This window comes from Cyprinus carpio, chromosome A6 (genome assembly GCF_018340385.1).
Source record: "Cyprinus carpio isolate SPL01 chromosome A6, ASM1834038v1, whole genome shotgun sequence".
NCBI classification, from domain to species: Eukaryota; Metazoa; Chordata; class Actinopteri; order Cypriniformes; family Cyprinidae; genus Cyprinus; species Cyprinus carpio.
In genome coordinates, this window is record NC_056577.1 from 12,071,346 (window position 1) to 12,089,897 (window position 18,552).

Here is an 18,552-nt window from a genome sequence, read left to right on the forward strand (position 1 = left end):
CAATATTTATGTGAATAAATGCCTAAATTAAATTAGCTCAGCATATAAAGTGATTGTGTCTCTTCAGAAGACTTGAATTAAACCACTCGATTCATAGAGATTACTTTTACAAAGTCTTAATGTACTTTTTGAAGCTTTAAAATGTTACACAGACTTTCAATGGATGGAAGATGAAAATGATGAGAGAATATAAAAAAATATCTTAATTTGTGTTGCTAAATGGCACCATTCAAAATGACTGACAGGCAAATGGCACATCAAAAGCTGTTTGATTGGCTAAAGAAAAAAGTTGACTGTGACCACGTTTTATTTTATGGTTTACAGAGCCTTGGGCTGCCACAGAGATGGCGTAATGTCTCTTGACATTTATTTCCATGTTATGTTTTAAGGACATTGGATGATATTCTATTCCATAAAGACTTAGCAACCCTACCAACCTAGTAATTGTCCAGAACATCCTGGTAACCAGCTAGAACCCCCTAGTGATGCTTAGCAGCCAGCAAAAACAGCCTAGCAACCAACTATAACACCCTGAAAACCAAATAGCAAAACACTTCATCCATATTTCAGCAAAAAATGATGCATGGTATATATGCGGTCTCACTATATGAAGACAATCCACTAGAAATTAATCTCCAGAGCTGCAGAAAGTTGATTTCACAAACACTTCACCATTTCACTTGATAAAAACTAGCTATCATTATACAGAAACAAAAAATCGTTTCGTTCGTTTCATTTAATTATTTATATAGCACCTTGCAGGCTATACAGTAGTTCCAAGGTGCTGTACATTACAAATGGAAAGCAAAAAAACAAAACAAAAAACAAGAAGACAAAAACATAAAAATACTAAAATGCCAGGGAGTACAAATATGATCTCAAACGATCCTTAAAAACATTTAAAGTTAAGGAAGATCTAACATCCAATGGCAGATTATTAAACAGTCTTGGACCAGTGAAAGAGAAAGCACGATCACCCTTCAATTTGAGACATGCACGAGGGAGAGTTAGGAGGAGAAACTTATTTGATGATCTTAGCATTACGCTTGTACTGTGGGGCTTAATAAGCTCAGCTAGGTATTCTGGCGCCATTCCGTGAAGAGCTTTAAAAACGTATATCAAAATATTATATTGTATCCTAAATTGTACTGGGTAACCGTCTTAAAAAAGACAATAAGGGAGTAACATGATCTGATTTCCTAGCATTCATTAATGACCTTGCAGCAGCATTTTGTACTAACTGCAAGCGAGCAACATGTTTATGACAAGTCCCAACATAAAGAGCACTACAGTAGTCTAGACGGGAAAAAATATAGGCATGGACAACTTTTTCCAGGTCCCTGGCTGGAAGAATTTGTTTCAATTTGGCCATTGCCCTTAGACAAAAGAAGCAATTATGAACCACCGTTTTTTATTCATCGATCAAATATGAGAGATGAGTCAAAAATGACTCAAGTTCTTTACTTGATCCTGCAGGTACACCTTCCATGGGCCCCAAGTTATCGTTTACCATCTGACTACCAGCTGTGCGACCAAGAATAATAACTTTTTTTACTTTGTTTTATTTCAATTGAACAAGATTTTCAGCCATCCACAACTTTACTTCCTCCAGACACTTAAGGAATAGGGCATTAGAATCCTTACTACTGGGTCTCAACGGCAAGTAGACTTGCGTGTTATCAGCATACAGATGGTAAGAAATACCATACTTCTTAAAGATGATTCCCAAAGGGAGCATGTACAGTGAAAACAGAACTACACCCAAAATAGACCCTTGTGGGACCCCACAGGTAATAAATGCAGAAAAATAGTTAACCGATCTTCACTGAAAAAGATCTACTTTCCAAATAAGAGCCAAACCATTTTAAGACCGTCCACTGGATACCAACAAATTGATTTAAATGAGTCCAAAGGATCCGGTGATCAATGGTGTCAAAAGCTGCTGGCAAATCTAATAAAATTAGAAAAGCCAGGCAATTTTGAAATTGGCCGACAATTTTTTAAATCACATGGATCCAGTCTTGGGTTTTTTTTAAGATAAGGCTCAACAATAGCTTGCTTAAAGCAAAGTGGTACAATACCATTCTGTAAACTACTATTAATAATGGATAAGATACTTGGGCTGACAATATCAACACCTTCCTTAAAGTCACCATAAAAATCTTAATTGAAAATTATTTTTTAATGGAATACTGTAGAGTTTATTATAAGTAATTTATTCGTGCAGTTCATTGTTTTTTAAAAATTCATGTGCCTAGTAATCTTCAATAAAAAAAATTAACCTCCCCTTCCCCTCAAAATGACTCCTCTTCTCTTCTGGTCATGAGCTTTGGCGCAAGGACAGAGCTAGTGACGTGAGGGGTAAACAGCGCTTCTTCATAACCTTTCTTCATGCTAGGGTGTCGCTGGTGAATCCAGTGGGGAGAAACCACCTCACAACTAACTGCAAAACTGGCATTCAGATCTGCTTCAATGTTGTTAGCAATACCCCAACTTCCAACGACACAATCAATTCCCGAAGGATGAAATCAAGTCCCGTCCTCTCATTTCATATTCCGTTTCACTCAGATAGACGTCACAGTAGAGAAAAAAAGACAATCGCAACTTCCATTTCATGCCGACTTTAAGAATGCACAGCGCAACTGCATCAGTAGGACAGGAAGATCGCTTTAAGAGGAGCATAGCATCTCTAACATCAGAGTGTGACACCAGTTCAAACTGACTAAAAGGATCCGCTCCAGTTATTTCTATTAGCCATAGTCAGTAGCCATAGACAGAAAGCTTGCTCTTATTCCATTTATTTTTTCAACTAAAAACTTCAAAAATATATTGCACGTTGCAGATGATAAGGTAAAAGCTAGGTTTTGTACTCGGACAGAGCAGTCTATTGATAACAGCAAAAAGCTCACGTGGTGGGTATTAGCAATCATATCAGACAAGTAGCTTGCTTTGTAATATTTTACAGCCTTTTGGTAATTTGTCAGACTTTCCCTTAGCATTTGCAAGGAAACTTGCAACCTATCTTCCTCCACCTCCTTTCTGCTCTTCTACATTCCCATCTAAGTGCACGAGTCTGTTCATTTAGCCAAGGTTGAATGTTGGCTTTTCTTTCCTTCATTTTATATGGAGCAATGGAGTCCATGATGTTCATACAGACAGAATTAAACATTGTAATCAACTAATCTGGATCAACAGAGGGAGATGCAGACTCAATACATGGAATTTGTGGAGAGGCAATAAAGGCATTTAGAAAATCTGAAGTTGTAAATGAGGTGAATATACGGAAATATACCATAGACAGGAGCAGAAGGACATACACTTAGAAGGTTCACATATACCACCGGACAATGATCAGAAAGACTATGTGGCAAGATTATTAAGATCACAAATTGAAATTCCCAAAAAGACAGAACAAGATCAAGGGAATGGCCAAGTTCTTGAGTGCTACTTGTAACAGATTGAATCAAATAAAAGAGTCCAACATTTCTAAGAACTCACCTACCATTTGTTTTCCTGGGCAGCAAACATGTACATTAAATCGCCCACAATTAAGATTGAATCAGACAAAGAGTACAATGTGGGACAAAAAAACATAAGAAACATTCTTCAATGAAGTCTTTGTGATACTTAGGTACATGATAAACATTTACACAAAGCACTAGTTTCGTATAGTCCAACATCATCAGTGGGGCTTTAAAACTCTGATAGTTCATAAAAAGGCAATAAAGGCAATAAACGACACTTAAAACGTTTGTTAAAAATAATAGCAATAATAGAGTTTCTAGGAGATCTAAAAGTCACAAGTAGCCGGTGTAGCTTCCATAATGGGGTTAAGATCGACAGCATTCAGACAAGTTTCAGCAATAAATAAAAAAAGGTCCAAGTCGTTTTTGTTTATAAAAATCAGTCGTGTTCCCAATGTTCCCAGTTGGCATGCTACTATTTGCACTCTCCTATCTTCCTCAAGTAGCACAAATTACCAAAGTTATTCCTTTCTTGGTATAATACGACCTTGGTACAGAAGGTCTAGACACTGGAGAACAACACCTCTGGACAAACAGCGCAAAGACATGGGAGTCGCAAATCCCGCGCCCTCGAGGAAAAGACACTCTGCGCTCTCTTTGCCTTCTCTTACACACCCGTTCTGCAACCCGTCTCTTCCTGTGTTATTTCCTACCATCAGCATTCCCCATCGGTCTAAGGGATCTCAGCGGGTAGAGGTCTTACAAGCCAAGGATGAGAGTTAGTATTGTCCAGCGCCAGAGAAGTCGGGGTACATATGAAAGGATATTAAATAATGCTAACGATCGTAAGTCCACAAAGTCTGGCCAAATTTGGGAATTAAACCACACCGTAAAGAGTATAAAAATAAAAAAATAAAAAAAAAACGAAGCGAGACGAGCAGCCAAACAACACCACTTCCGAACTTCCCAATTTAATTGATCACAGAATCCTAATAAATTATGTGTTTTAGGTCAATTGATTAGAAACTGCTTCTTGATTATTAAAATTCAATTAAACCATTCAAAAGGGAATCCAGAAAATTTTAAACAGAAAACCACTGTATAGAGAAAAAAGGAAAACGAAAAAAATCGTAGGGCCCTAAAAACGTGATTTTTGTCAATTTCCAATAAACTGTTGTTAAATTGAACATGTTGATTTTATCTATATACAATAACAAGGTTTTTATTAAAATACTTTTGCACACGTTACAAACTCCAGCATGTCCAAGTACTCATTCACATATTCAACAGTCACTCACTCACCCCTCCCCTAGCCTCCATCTGCAACTCTCCTCCTTCTCCATTCCCCCTCTTTTCACTGACCTTTTTTAAATCTCCACTCCAACAAAAGAAAACAAAGGGAGCTGGACTGCTTTCTCTCTTTCCCCCTGCCTGAAGGGGAACAAACACACATACACAAGACTACAGCCCTTCATCCACAGAGACTCAGGCCCAAAGTAGATGTACTGATTTGCACCAGTATATCACTGTATATATCTCTCATTTTCTTCATCACTATTTGTTATCTCTGTTATTAGTAAGCGTCCGTTTCTCAGCATTTAAGAGCCTTAGGAAAGATCCTTACTGGCATAAGATGTATTAAATAAAAAATATAATGCACAATACTTTTAATAAAATAAGAAAACTTCAACATCCTTAATTAAAACACTTAGCCCAACTCTAAGTCTATATTAAATTACAAAATGATAATTTTGTAATCATTTTCATATTAAAAAATAAAAAAATACTTCTGAGAAAGCAATTCAAGACTAAATAGCCAAAGAAGATGGGTGAGAAATACTGGAAATATTGTGATCAGCTCTTCAAGTAACAATAACGGGTTGGCATTGACTTCAATGAAAAAAGCCATCTTTCTGTTGTTTCTAATCCTTAAGACGTTTGTTTATCTTCAAAACACAAATGAAGAGTTTTAATGAGATGAGAGATTTCTGTCCCTCCACTAAGTCTACGCAACCAAAACTTTGATGCATTAAAAAAAATTATTGGAAAAGTAATCCATATGAATCGAGAAGTTTAACAAGGTCTTCTGAATAGCCATGATCTCATGACATGATGAAAAAGAACGTGCTTGTGTGACACAACGCCATTGGTTCTCTCAGGTCAAACAAGTACATCTGAGCTTTTGTTTTATCATATTTGAAATGCTTTAATGTATGTGTAATGATCAATATTTATGTGAATAAATGCCTAAATTAAATTAGCTCAGCATATAAAGTGATTCTTAATCTTCAGAAGACTTGAATTAAACCACTCGATTCATAGAGATTACTTTTACAAAGTCTTAATGTACTTTTTGAAGCTTTAAAATGTTACACAGACTTTCAATGGATGGAAAAAAAGATGATGAGAGAATATAAAAAATATCTTAATTTGTGTTGCTAAATGGCACCATCAAAATGACTGACAGGCAAATGGCACATCAAAAGCTGTTTGATTGGCTAAAGAAAAAAGTTGACTGTGACCACGTTTTATTTTATGGTTTACAGAGCCTTGGGCTGCCACAGAGATGGCGTAATGTCTCTTGACATTTATTTCCATGTTATGTTTTAAGGACATTGGATGATATTCTATTCCATAAAGACTTAGCAACCCTACCAACCTAGTAATTGTCCAGAACATCCTGGTAACCAGCTAGAACCCCCTAGTGATGCTTAGCAGCCCAGCAAAAAACAGCCTAGCAACCAACTATAACACCCTGAAAACCAAATAGCAAAACACTTCATCCATATTTCAGCAAAAAATGATGCATGGTATATATGCGGTCTCACTATATGAAGACAATCCACTAGAAATTAATCTCCAGAGCTGCAGAAAGTTGATTTCACAAACACTTCACCATTTCACTTGATAAAAACTAGCTATCATTATACAGAAACAAAAATCGTTTCGTTCGTTTCATTTAATTATTTATATAGCACCTTGCAGGCTATACAGTAGTTCCAAGGTGCTGTACATTACAATGGAAAGCAAAAAACAAAACAAAAAACAAGAAGACAAAAACATAAAATACTAAAATGCCAGGGAGTACAAATATGATCTCAAACGATCCTTAAAAACATTTAAAGTTAAGGAAGATCTAACATCCAATGGCAGATTATTAAACAGTCTTGGACCAGTGAAAGAGAAAGCACGATCACCCTTCAATTTGAGACATGCACGAGGGAGAGTTAGGAGAAACTTATTTGATGATCTTAGCATTACGCTTGTACTGTGGGGCTTAATAAGCTCAGCTAGGTATTCTGGCGCCATTCCGTGAAGAGCTTTAAAAACGTATATCAAAATATTATATTGTATCCTAAATTGTACTGGTAACCGTCTTAAAAAAGACAATAAGGGAGTAACATGATCTGATTTCCTAGCATTCATTAATGACCTTGCAGCAGCATTTTGTACTAACTGCAAGCGAGCAACATGTTTATGACAAGTCCCAACATAAAGAGCACTACAGTAGTCTAGACGGGAAAAAATATAGGCATGGACAACTTTTTCCATGTCCCTGGCTGGAAGAATTTGTTTCAATTTGGCCATTGCCCTTAGACAAAAGAAGCAATTATGAACCACCCGTTTTTTATTCATCGATCAAATATGAGAGATGAGTCAAAAAATGACTCAAGTTCTTTACTTGATCCTGCAGGTACACCTTCCATGGGCCCCAAGTTATCGTTTACCATCTGACTACCAGCTGTGCGACCAAGAATAATAACTTTTTTTACTTTGTTTTATTTCAATTGAACAAGATTTTCAGCCATCCACAACTTTACTTCCTCCAGACACTTAAGGAATAGGGCATTAGAATCCTTACTACTGGGTCTCAACGGCAAGTAGACTTGCGTGTTATCAGCATACAGATGGTAAGAAATACCATACTTCTTAAAGATGATTCCCAAAGGGAGCATGTACAGTGAAAACAGAACTACACCCAAAATAGACCCTTGTGGGACCCCACAGGTAATAAATGCAGAAAAATAGTTAACGATCTTCACTGAAAAAGATCTACTTTCCAAATAAGAGCCAAACCATTTTAAGACCGTCCACTGGATACCAACAAATTGATTTAAATGAGTCCAAAGGATCCGGTGATCAATGGTGTCAAAAGCTGCTGGCAAAATCTAATAAAATTAGAAAAGCCAGGCAATTTTGAAATTGGCCGACAATTTTTTAAATCACATGGATCCAGTCTTGGGTTTTTTTTAAGATAAGGCTCAACAATAGCTTGCTTAAAGCAAAGTGGTACAATACCATTCTGTAAACTACTATTAATAATGGATAAGATACTTGGGCTGACAATATCAACACCTTCCTTAAAGTCACCATAAAAATCTTAATTGAAAATTATTTTTTAATGGAATACTGTAGAGTTTATTATAAGTAATTTATTCGTGCAGTTCATTGTTTTTTAAAAATTCATGTGCCCTAGTAATCTTCAATAAAAAAAATTAACCTCCCCTTCCCCTCAAAATGACTCCTCTTCTCTTCTGGTCATGAGCTTTGGCGCAAGGACAGAGCTAGTGACGTGAGGGGTAAACAGCGCTTCTTCATAACATTTCTTCATGCTAGGGTGTCGCTGGTGAATCCAGTGGGGAGAAACCACCTCACAACTAACTGCAAACTGGCATTCAGATCTGCTTCAATGTTGTTAGCAATACCCCAACTTCCAACGACACAATCAATTCCCGAAGGATGAAATCAAGTCCCGTCCTCTCATTTCATATTCCGTTTCACTCAGATAGACGTCACAGTAGAGAAAAAAAGACAATCGCAACTTCCATTTCATGCCGACTTTAAGAATGCACAGCGCAACTGCATCAGTAGGACAGGAAGATCGCGTTTAAGAGGAGCATAGCATCTCTAACATCAGAGTGTGACACCAGTTCAAACTGACTAAAAGGATCCGCTCCAGTTATTTCTATTAGCCATAGTCAGTAGCCATAGACAGAAAGCTTGCTCTTATTCCATTTATTTTTTCAACTAAAAACTTCAAAAATATATTGCACGTTGCAGATGATAAGGTAAAAGCTAGGTTTTGTACTCGGACAGAGCAGTCTATTGATAACAGCAAAAAGCTCACGTGGTGGGTTATTAGCAATCATATCAGACAAGTAGCTTGCTTTGTAATATTTTACAGCCTTTTGGTAATTTGTCAGACTTTCCCTTAGCATTTGCAAGGAAACTTGCAACCTATCTTTCCTCCACCTCCTTTCTGCTCTTCTACATTCCCATCTAAGTGCACGAGTCTGTTCATTTAGCCAAGGTTGAATGTTGGCTTTTCTTTCCTTCATTTTATATGGAGCAATGGAGTCCATGATGTTCATACAGACAGAATTAAACATTGTAATCAACTAATCTGGATCAACAGAGGGAGATGCAGACTCAATACATGGAATTTGTGGAGAGGCAATAAAGGCATTTAGAAAATCTGAAGTTGTAAATGAGGTGAATATACGGAAATATACCATAGACAGGAGCAGAAGGACATACACTTAGAAGGTTCACATATACCACCGGACAATGATCAGAAAGACTATGTGGCAAGATATTAAGATCACAAATTGAAATTCCCAAAGACAGAACAAGATCAAGGGAATGGCCAAGTTCTTGAGTGCTACTTGTAACAGATTGAATCAAATTAAAAGAGTCCAACATTTCTAAGAACTCACCTACCATTTGTTTTCCTGGGCAGCAAACATGTACATTAAATCGCCCACAATTAAGATTGAATCAGACAATAGTACAATGTGGGACAAAAAACATAAGAAAATTCTTCAATGAAGTCTTTGTGATACTTAGGTACATGATAAACATTTACACAAAGCACTAGTTTCGTATAGTCCAACATCATCAGTTGGGCTTTAAAACTCTGATAGTTCATAAAAAAGGCAATAAACGACACTTAAAACGTTTGTTAAAAATAATAGCAATAATAGAGTTTCTAGGAGATCTAAAAGTCACAAGTAGCCGGTGTAGCTTCCATAATGGGGTTAAGATCGACAGCATTCAGACAAGTTTCAGCAATAAATAAAAAGTCCAAGTCGTTTTGTTTATAAAAATCAGTCGTGTTCCCAATGTTCCCAGTTGGCATGCTACTATTTGCACTCTCCTATCTTCCTCAAGTAGCACAAATTACCAAAGTTTATTCCTTTCTTGGTATAATACGACCTTGGTACAGAAGGTCTAGACATGGAGAACAACACCTCTGGACAAACAGCGCAAAGACATGGGAGTCGCAAATCCCGCGCCCTCGAGGAAAAGACACTCTGCGCTCTCTTTGCCTTCTCTTACACACCCGTTCTGCAACCCCGTCTCTTCCTGTGTTATTTCCTACCATCAGCATTCCCCATCGGTCTAAGGATCTCAGCGGGTAGAGGTCTTACAAGCCAAGGATGAGAGTAGTATTGTCCAGCGCCAGAGAAGTCGGGTACATATGAAAGGATATTAAATAATGCTTAACGATCGTAAGTCCACAAAGTCTGGCCAAATTTGGGAATTAAACACACCGTAAAGAGTATAAAAAATAAAAAATAAAAAAAAAACGAAGCGAGACGAGCAGCCAACACACCACTTCCGAACTTCCAATTTAATTGATCACAGAATCCTAATAAATTATGTGTTTTAGGTCAATTGATTAGAACTGCTTCTTGATTATTAAAATTCAATTAAACCATTAAAAGGGAATCCAGAAAATTTTAAACAGAAACCACTGTATTAGAGAAAAAGAAAACGAAAAAAAATCGTAGGGCCCTAAAAACGTGATTTTTGTTCAATTTCAAATAAACTGTTGTTAAATTGAACATGTTTCATAATTTCAACTAATTAGACATGCGGTTTGATTACTAAAATTTAAATTAAACCATTAAAGGGGTCATATGATGCTGCTAAAAATAAAATTATTTTGTGTATTTGGTGTAATGCAATGTGTTTATGTGGTTAAAGGTTCAAAAACACACATTATTTTCTATATAACGTACATTATAGTTTCTCATCTATGCCCCGCCTTCTGAAACGCGTCGATTTTTACAAAGCTCATCTGTCTGAAAAGCAAGGTGTGCTCTGATTGGCCAGCTATTCAGTGCATTGTGCTTGGCCAAATGCCTCAAGCGTGTGACAGAAATGTTACGCCCCTTAACATACTATGCCGTCTCCCAGTCCAGCAGCATGAGACTCAGTCCAGCTGCTCTGCTTGGCACATCCCATCATCAGTTCACTTTTAGCAATTCAGTTAAAGTACTGTTAGGAGTAACTGAATAACTCGGGATATTGGTTTATTTCACGTCAGAGGGAGTGTAAGGCACGTTTATAAACCAAATAACTTAAATTATTTGTGGATTAGTCCGTACTGAAGATGTGAACCATTTCAAACGATTCAGTTCGATTTGGTGAACTGGTTCGACCGGTTCAATAAGAAGATCCAGTTAAATCGAAAGATTTGTTCGCGATCCGGACATCACTAGACGAGACAAAACAAATAAAACCCATTACAAACGAGGCATTTGTTGCATTCAGTAGGGACATAATTACTGATTATAATGACTTATACTGTCTTTTTACGCATTGTGTTGCGTATCGGGCTGCGTAGACATAAAACCATGTCTGCATTTATGATCTGAGAAACAAGTAGCCTACTCTACTGCTCAAAACTCGCATTTGAATCATCATTGGCAAATTATTTAAATATAAAAAATGTACCTACAGGCTGTGAGTCAGAAGCACCAGACTGTACTTGCAAAGTTTGAACTACCCAACTTTATAGAAACAGCCATTGTGCCACAGACGCATTGCAGGCTACTGGTTCAGGAAACAGTCCTCATCCTCCAGAAAATGTGCAGCACACATCGGAATATTTGGGTTGGACTGTTCTTGAACATTGTTGAAATACAACTTAACCACTGATTTCTAGTCATGTCCTCTTTTGGAAGGCCAAAAAAAGTTTCACTTCAACGAAACACACAGCGACTCCACAACATGGCAGCTGCAGCAACAGAGAGAATAAAAGTTACACCTTCTTTTTTTGCGTGAACATTTGGGTGACGTTATGCAAATCTTCCCACATAGTGACGTAGAGATGTGGGGGCGTGTAAGAACAAGCCATTTTAGGGGGGTGTGGACGAGTCTTAACTTTTATAACAAATATCTCTTTGGATTTGAGACTTTAGTCTTTGCAACTTTACAGATCTTCTTTATGCACCAAGAGCTTGTAACCCTCCAAAGAAAAAGAAAAATTTAATTTGCAACATATGACCCCTTTAAAACAGAATTTAGAAAAACTTAAATGCAATCCAGAAAAGCCCTTCAAGACCCCATCCTGTGCACCACAGTGTTCTAAGGTCCCAAATGTAAACCATGACATTGTGTATGGGGAATGTCAAAAAACAAAGTAGTGAACCAGTGACGACCCATGTGAGGCTGCGCATATCTACATACCTAACATGTACTATGCATGTGCATGACATCACCAGTTTCAAAGATTCCCGTTTTGGGTGTTTACACGGAAACGATAACAGTGGCATTTTCAAAAACTTGCACTTTGAAACCCATTTTCAAAAATATGCCTCTTCAGTCCCCAAAACGCCATTTTTGTGTAAACGAATAGGCAAAACGCATAAAAAAGTTTCTGTTTTTGGCTGAAAACGTTGTGTTAACGGCCCCTAAAAGTCCTGTATAAACTTTAAACTAGGCTTTGTTAAGTTCGAGTTTAACCTTAAAGGGATACTCACCCCAAAATGAAAACTTTGTCATTAATCACTTAACCCCATGTCGTTCCAAACCCGTAAAAGCTTCAATCGTCTTCGGAACACAATTTAAGATATTTTGGATGAAAACTGGGAGGCCTGTGACTGTCCCATAGACTGCCAAGTAAATAACAGTGTCAAGGTCCATAAAAGGTATGAAAGTCATACAGGATGCGCTGTTTCTACATGTATTTAGCTTTGTATTTGAAAGAAAACAGCGCATCATTGTGGCGCGGATGATACAGAAGAGCATACGCAGCATACAGTGATATGGAGAAACACAGAGGAGACTGTTGACAAAGGAATTGTTGAATAAAGTTGTTATTTTCGTTTTCTTCGCTTACAAAAAGTGTTCCCGTCGCTTCATATAACCCAGATTGCACGTCTGATGGCAGATGGAGTATTCTGACGATGACTTTCATACCATTTATGGACCTTGACACTGTTATTTACTTGGCAGTCTATGGGACAGTCACAGGCCTCCCGTTTTTCATCCAAAATATCTTAAATTGTGTTCCAAAGACGTGATTAATGACAAAATGTTCATTTTGGGGTGGAGTATCCCTTTAATGTTTTTATCAAATGAGTCACTGCAATTAATTCAAAAACAGTATGCAACTATTGAACATAAGGTCGGTGCTTTTCATTAAAATTACTGCATTTTGCTGGAGTTTACTGGTGATTCTGAGTGGTATGGTACTCCATATCGGGTGTCTGTTAGAAGAGAGCACTGTAGAAGTGGAATGAATGAAACTCATCATTCACAAGCACAGTAGCTAGAATTTAAAACCCTGATGAAAAGGCTCAGCAAACTGTTGGAGAATATGCAATATACTCTGTGTTGTGCACACACAATATCTCTTCTCTTTGAGCTCTAAATTTTTCACTATGGTGGTGTGAGGGTTCACCTATTATTTTTTGAAGAAATTCACCATTAGATTCATTCACACAGAATAGCAGAGGCAATGCACAAACTCACGTAATTCCCAAAACAAAGTTCCTCCACAAGCAACTTGCTTCAACCACTAGAGAGCCTAAAGTTACATAATGTAGCTTTAATGCTTAGCCTATAGAACTGTTTTATTGTATGTATCATCTCTGTTGTCCTAGTAAATAACACATTGATTATACAGTGTATATATTTATGTAGTAATAAAAATGTTATTAAAAAGTGGTCTATTTTACAATATAATTTATTTTGTTACATTAAATATCATTTATGTAATATTTTATGGTTTCTCTTAATTTATAATGTAGCAGTGTGTAGTTATCAAGTTAATAAGGTATAGATATTCTGATAAAAAAAAAACACATTGGATCAGTATTGTCAGATGCTTTTACAGAAAGATTGGGTTATGACATTTTAGTTAAATATTATGTGCTCAAAATAAAAAGTACAAAATCCATACATGGATGAATCATTCCCGATACGATCAATAACAAGACTTTACAAATTTGATAGAGTGAATTTTAATTACATGCCAAATTTAGTTTAAATTGTCTTTAATACTTTGATATAAAGTTTATCACCCTTTTTTGGTCTATATTGACCCCCCACCCCAAAACCGCAAATAATGCACTCATGCAAAAACGGAAATTCTTTTATTGACACACCCTCATAAGAGTTTCTCTTCTGGAGAACAAACTATGGTTATATTTTAAGAATATTGTTCTTTTAGATGTTCTTATAATTAAAGTGAAAGGGGGCTCATGTCCTATAATCCAAGTCTTCTTATAGCTTTGTGTGACATTAAATTTCAGGCATTATTCACTATTCACAGATTTTTTCATAGAACTTCTTATCCCAGGCAACCACCTGTTGAAAGTGTGATTGAATAAACAAAAAAAATAAAAGAATGTTTTGAGTCTGTTTAGACCTGTATTTAACACTATCTGCTTGTGAACAGATCAGCTGAGATGAATGTTAATGCCAAATTTAAAGAGGATGCATAAGTCCCCTGTGGTTAGAAGAAGAGAAGAAGTGTTATCATCAAGCTTTCCCTAGCAGGACAACAAACTCAACTTTTTTATTACTATTATTATTTTTTATTTTATTTATTTATTTATTTGCCAATTGTTAAACAGATATGATGCTTTAGCACCACCGAATAGACTACTATGTATAGCAGCAAATATGTCCAGACACTAGATACAAAAATAATTATTTATTGTCCTGATAAATTAATTAATTATTTTAAAAGATCATGTTCTGTCATAAGACAAAATTTCTTCCCTGGTGTGAATAGGTGCATAGGAATGCATTGTTTTGATATAAAAAGTGTTTTTTATTTATTTATTTATTTTAACCTGTGTTATGTTTTATTGCATTATGTTTTAATTTGTGGTAGATATGCCTTATCCTAAATGCTAATGCAAAAAACAAAACAAAAAAAAAACATTTAAATTAACGTTAGATAATGCATATTTTCATAATCTCAAATCACTTCTTAATTTACATACAATATTACACACTTGTATTACACTTCTAACCAAAATTGCATCTTCAAGAACAACTTTATTTAGCAAGAAGATTACATTGTATCCCAAACAATAATTTGATTGTTTTCTGCATTCTAACCTATGGTAAATTCATGGACTGCCTTAAATCTATTTCGAGAACATGACAACATACAATACTTTGAATCCACGATTCGTGTAATCAAAAGGTAAATCATCAACGACTTAAAATCCTTGAAGAGTCTCGTGGGTTTTGGGTCCCTTTAGACCATAGCTACTTTGTTTAAAGTCCATTCACAACCGGAACTCTAAAACAAATTACCTTAACTTCAACAGGACTATAACGACACGATGTACGAATTTCTAAACTACTCTATACTGTAAAGCATTTACATAACCATTATTACAGCGCACACATGTGTAACTCACTTACCTTGCTCTCCACGTTACTCTGCTTTTGTGTTTGGAAAAAGTTTATCCAACTCGTAAGATTTATGAACAACGCAAATTCGCACGCTGACCACAGTGTCCACTGTGTGATTTATTCGATGTAAGATACAAAAAAATAATTATTAAAAAAAAAATCAAAATAAAACAACATCGATGATTATGACATTCCGATTATTTTTGCTTACACAGGTTAGTCGCTTTGTTTTTTTGTAGTTAAAACTGATGTCCATTTAAAAATAAGTACTTCGCAATTTACCGGCCCTTTCACAGTCCGCATATCGCGCAGCAACAGCTTTTCAAAGTGAAAAGGTTTCGTACACAGAAAAGAATCATTAGAAGGGAAACTAACGAAAAGCGTCGGCTCCACGAAAGGCGACCCGGAAGTAGTTTCTGATTGGTCAAATACGTTGAGGATGCCATTTGTTTTTCATTTAAAGTTCAACTCCAATGCCCCTAATATTATGCTGATTTATTTATTTATTTTTATTTATTTTATTCTTTTTGCAATTTTGGTGTTGTTTTTTGGTCAAGTCTGGCCCTAGTGCTCCCAGTTTTGACAACTCTTTTTTACTGTCTATTCATGTTTAGTTGCTTTTCAAATAATTAAAAAAACAACAAAAGATCATTCCTGAATAGAACTCAGATCTCTTTACCTGCTTCTATAAATTTTTTGGAATAATAGATTCAGTGACATAGAACGGAATTCTTCAAAAAAAATATTCAGCAACAAAGTTGTAAAAGGGTAACAAAATAATTTTAAAAGAATGTGTTGTTGATGATTGATACCCAGTACACTATAAGCTTATAATTTACAGTATTTTACCTAACTCCACATTAGGTCATCACATTTTGTATTAAAATCTGATCAAATCCCATCTTTATATCTTGCATCTTCAGAATTCTGCCTATATACAGATGTATAAAGCAAGTTTCTTACACATGCATGGTTAATTAGAGAGTGAAGTAAAGTGAAAGTGACGTGAAGCCAAGTATGGTGTCCCATACTCAGAATTTGTGCTCTGCATTTAACCCATCCAAGTGCAAACACACAGCAGTGGGTAGTGAACACACATCTGGAGCAGTGAGCAGCCATGTGCTGCGGTGTCCAGGGAGCAGTGCCTTGCTCAAGGGTCTCACCTCAGACGTAGTATTGAAGGTGGAAGAGAGCATTGGTCATTCACTCCCCCACCTACAATCCCTGCCAGTACCAAAACTCAAACCTGCAACCTTTGGGTTACAAGTTCTACTCTCAAACATTAGGCCACGACTGCCCCTAATTAATTAGAATTAGGAATTTCCCTGCCTATGGAAAGCACTCATCTTTATTACAGCAGCAAACAGATCACTTGTCAGACAAAAGAGAAGGATCTAAAAGGGCCACTATCCTTCAGAATTGAGCTCAATCCCTAATCAAACACATCTGCCTGTAACTGTCAAGTAATTTTGATTTTTCAGGCATGTTTGATCAGGGATTGGGCAAAAAAAAAAAAAGAAAAAAAAAAGGCAAACCTGCACACATGCAGTCTCAGGGCCTGTCCCAAGACTTTGTACTTTGCGACTTGTTCTCCATGCAGGAGTGACACAATAGTTCAAGATCAACATTTATTTGAGGTAGATGAAGGAATCACAGAGATTAACAAGTCACACAACTATCACAGCATGTCCATGAATGATTTCAACTTAATACACTCACAACGGAACACAAACACAATGAATGCCTGTGACACTTGTCATATTTCCTGTGGCTCAACTGTATAAGCGGGTGTGAAGACCACAAGTATGTGTAGACTTTATTATGAGACACACTTACAACATAGTGTTGTAAAAGTTTAATTAAAGATTTACACATTTTAAATATACTTCACACTTTAAAACTTCCAAATGCCTCATCGGTAGTCCTTATGTAACAGAAAACAAAATTTAGTAATGCTTCTAATTAAGTGATTTAAAAAAAAGCAGTTGTAAACTTTTTGAAAAATACTCTAATCTTTGCAACAGTAAAATCTGCAGCGCTTAACATTTTACTACCAGTGCCTAATTAATTTACCTTACACTTGAAAATCCATATAGGATAAACGTTTTAAAAACGTAATGATAAAAACACAATAAAAAAAATAACTTTATTAAACTTCCAGTGGGGCTTTGTGATGTCAGTGGATTTTTTAAATAAATAATTGCAAGAAGTATAATGAAAAGAGAAAGGGAGAGCAACTATTAACATTAAGAAATCTTTTAAATCCATGGTAAGCACATTCAAACTAAATGAACTGGGCATCTCGTTCATGAACAAGAATCATTTGCAAGTCATAGAGGAATTATATGTAACAATGACTGATGACAATCCAGTTCCACTTCCAAATTTTATGCCCTTCCCTTCTCAGCTTCTTCTTTTCTTTTGTTTTGCTATAAATTGATCAACAATGCTAAATTGCCCATGATGTAAACCACCGGGAGACCGCATACGGTTGTCGTATGATTCTCATTTACATTCATTAAATTTTTATTAGTATCACAATACTACAAATTCCAAAAATAAATGATAATTATACTTATATCATTGCTGGTATGGCAAGAGTAATTGAAAAAATACTGTGGAGACATAACCATAAAGATATACAAGACTGTTCCAACCGCTGGACCACTAGTCATCGCTTACTTCGCATGAGTGCCTACTACTGGCGGAACCCATGCAAAGATTTTAAAAGGAATGCCATTGGATTTTCACTCCTGTTCCTGGACATGTAGAAAGCACTCTGGAAAAAAAGGAAAGACCTAGAGAGGGCAACGAAGAATTGACCATCTAGAATTAAGCCTGTTAGGATCTTTCTGAAAGAAACTCAGCTTGCAAACAGGATTTGTTTTTTGTTTGTTTTTTCTTTTTTCTTGGTGTTCCTTTTGTTGTTGTTGTTGTTATTTTTACAGTAGCATATAAACTGACATCCCACTGAGTTCAAACCTCAGTCCAGAAGATGGCAGTAATGCACCTCGTTTGCAAACTGCCAATAAAAACCACAGAAGAGAAAGATTTTAACAGACAGGTGTGTTGAGCAGAGGTTTTGAATTGAACTCTGCAAGAAGGCAGAGCTCCAGGAACAGGATCGTGTACCCATACCCTTGGAACCTACCATGGAGCTGATTTATTATCTTTTTTCTTCCCTTTTGAATTAGTATTATGTACCATTGACCATCTGTATGAAGAGGAACACTTTTTTATTATTATTATGGTAGCAGGTATTCCATGAGAGAAAAGGCTTAGGAAATCATGTTGTAAAATGCATCCAAAATCCCTTCAACTAACGTTAGCTGATAAGATCCTCCTATAAGTATTGACTCGCCTGATGTAGCATGTAATTTGCACTTGATCATTTGCATTATTCATTTGAGATGTAGGGTTA

At 36.2% G+C, this 18,552-nt stretch overlaps 1 protein-coding gene across 3 annotated transcripts in view; it reads right to left on the minus strand.

Moving 5' to 3' along the window:
- The window catches only part of plxnb1b (plexin b1b), a 58,087-nt gene extending 42,564 nt beyond the window's left edge, over positions 1–15,523 (minus strand). For 2 of the 3 annotated variants that reach the window (XM_042758084.1, XM_019119024.2), the window contains exon 1: positions 15,141–15,523. The gene's annotated coding sequence lies outside the window, so the exon portion shown is untranslated. The remainder of the gene's footprint in view (positions 1–15,140) is intronic. The other variant, XM_042758083.1, reaches the window with a different exon arrangement.
- Positions 15,524–18,552: the final 3,029 nt, after the last annotated feature.